This window comes from Anas acuta, chromosome 6 (assembly GCF_963932015.1).
Source record: "Anas acuta chromosome 6, bAnaAcu1.1, whole genome shotgun sequence".
Taxonomy (NCBI): Eukaryota; Metazoa; Chordata; class Aves; order Anseriformes; family Anatidae; genus Anas; species Anas acuta.
In genome coordinates this window covers 34060531-34063706 of record NC_088984.1, presented here as the reverse complement: position 1 = coordinate 34063706, position 3176 = coordinate 34060531, and positions in this window count along the sequence as shown.

Here is a 3176-nt window from a genome sequence, read left to right as displayed (position 1 = left end):
TCCTAAAACTGAAGCACTCTGGGATTAATACCCTAGGCATAGTTAATATGATCATAAATTAAAATATTCTTGCTCTTCAGATACAGCAAGTCAGGCAACAGTGTTAGTGGAAATGTATATTCAAGAGATGCAATAACCCTTATCCTTGTGCACACCTAGAATCTAGCAAGACCAAAAGAAATGAATGGATATCACTTAAAATTTATTGGTGGTTTGATAACTATATAGGGAAGAGAGGTGGTAGAAGAAAAAGTAAATATGTTTTTTTATTGCACTTGTCTGCTAGCACCTCAAAAATACAACACAATGGATTTTGCAACAGAATGCAATCAACAGAGAAAATAAAACCCAGTGAAATGTTTACAATATGATTTTTAAAAAGCAGTGATGGACTTTTCAGTCCATGTAATGTGGTTTCCCCATAATAGTAATAACTGAAATCTGCTTCCTCAGGCTGCTCTAGCCAGTAATTGTCATTTTTTTTCCTTCATTCATTTTATTCGTGACACAGACACTGATCGGGTGTCCAAATGGGTGCATCTGAAATAAGCTATTTTACATAACACCTCAACATAAAGAGCTTAAACATACCTTTGTAAAGATTCCAAAAATGTAATAGTTTGATATTTTTAGGTCTTTTTGCAGCCACTCTTTCTTAGTGTCTTTTAAAGAGTTCTGTGTAACCTTACTCATACTTTTGCCTTGAAAAACATACAACTGTAAAGGAAATAAAATCTTCTCGTGCCTATATCTTGCAAAATTGAGAGACAAGCTTAATTAGATGTACTGGAAGTATTTAATGTAAAATGTTAGGATTTAAGATGGAAGGTATTTTGGTGCCACAGTCCCAAAGGTTAGAAGGAGGAGAAACATTTACTTGGGTGTCAGCATCTCCTAAATGAGCATGTTTTCACCCAAGCTACGATTCGTGCCCACCCTGCGGTTGGTGCCTGGTGAGCACCCAGTTCAGTGGTGCTGCCCAGGGCAGAGCCAGGACCCTCCCCAAGGGGTGGCTGCTTCCAGCTCGACTCCTCCTGCTCCATCACAGCTTAAAGCCAAAAATCTCATTACAAAAATATTTTTTTAGGGGAGGTAGATAACATTGCATTTGTTCTTTCTGTTATGCCTCCTGGTTGGTTGGTTGGTTTTGTTGTTTTTTTTTTTTTTTTTTTTTTTTTTTTTAATATATATATGTATATTATTTATTTTTATTTTTTTTTGTTTTGGTTGTTGTCATCTTGCTCCTTCTGCATTGTTTTATTTAGTGTGTACACCACAGCATGCATTATCAAGCCAGGCATGGCTGCACCAGGCACTGGTACATGAGTATCAGTTGCTGTCGCAAACTTCAAACATCTGTTCCTGATCCTTCTAGGGATGGTATATCCCACCTGTATACTGCCCTATTTTATTTTTCTTTTTACCTTCTGAACTCTGGTGTAAGCTATTTCTTATATGATTTCAAAGCCTGCTAGTATTTCAAATATATTATCTAGACCTATTGTGATATGCTTGCAAGCAGCAATGTTTTATCTGTAAGTATTTCTGAGGAATGGGTTGGTATATTTGTTACAGAATCCATGTGTGCACTTGATGTGTACTTCCATGGGCCAAGGGAACATTAGTCCAATCGATGTGAAATCTCACTTCCACTGGTAGCATTTTGATGAAATGACATATCAGGTATAATCAGTAGTTTCTTCTTACTAGGAAATTTTCCAAGTCAAGTGTGAGATTTCAGTGTGTATATCTAATTCCAGCTGTGGCAGAAATTGTGCTGGATATGTTGAGAGTGCTTTCCTTACTAATTCACATTAAAATTGTGTCAACAGAAATGATACCCTTAATAGGTCCTTTGTCACGTTGTCTTTTCTCTAACTCTAGTCTGAAACCCAAGATGATTAAATCAGAAAATGGCAAAAGCAAACTCTATCTGCCACACACATCCATACAAGTCTGTTAGGTTACTAAGCACAGAAGTGACTCTTAAATGTTTTAAGCATGGGCATGTATTCATCATGATATTGTTATCTCTTCTTGCTCACCATATTATTGTTGCCAGTCACAGCTAGGATGAGAGCAGCAGACATCTGCATTGAGCTTGGAGAACAGGCTTTATGTGATGACTTGGATCTCTAGGAACCAGTGTTTCAGGGCAATCCAACAGTCAATTTGCCAGTGCAGCTGGGTATTTGAGGATGAGGTGCACACAGTTTCTAGTCTGACTTCGGAGTCTTTTTCTGTTCTCTCCTCTGTCTCATGTGGCACTGGAACTGCTGGGGTCTGGGGCTCTTCCCAGCTACCTGTGTGATCTTGTGATCTTCAAGGGCAAATCTTATCTGAAAAAAAGATAATAAATCGATCTTTCAGGTGTTGTACTTCACTAGGAGGAAAAAAAAAAAAAAAAAAAAGGAAAGAAACCATTCTACTTAAAAGTTCTTTTTCTATCTCTTTCTTACAGGTGTATACATAACCCGTGCTCTGTCTTGATACCTGAAAGGTGTCATGTACTCCAGTTCTCAGACTGATACACTGCAGGTATGTCCCAGTGATAAGAAGACTCATTCTGTATCAAGTAAAAACTAGGTATCCAGGTGTGGAATTTTATCTCTGTATGTCTTTTGTTACTTCTTGAAAAATACGATCAAGCTCTAGATAAACTTTAATTCTATTTTTATTTTTTTTCCTGAAGGTGTTTTAAAAGTATTATTTTAGAAGTATTATTCTTGATAAATAAAATACTAACCATCTCATCCTCTTGCTTGAAATATTTATAGATACTCTTACTTTCAGTGAACTGAAATGAAAATTTAATTATATTTGTGCAACCAAGGTAACTATATTGATTAATATAGCAAGCTGGAAAGTTAGTATTTTACTGTAATATACTCATGAAACATCTTTACAGTGATGCACTTAGCATGCTATGTATTTCATTAAATATTAAAATGAGAATATGAGGCTTGCTTAAATGACTACAGACCAGTCAGAAGCAGCAAACTGATGGTAATAACCCTGATACTTTCCAAATGTTTAAGAAGCAGATGTGAAGCAATTTAGAAATTGTAATTCCCCTTGCTTCATGGACTTGGACTCTGCTTTTTTTTGCTTTTTTTTTTTTTTCCTGGTATATTTGTACATTGTATAGTATTTGACAGCAAATTATTTGCAATGAT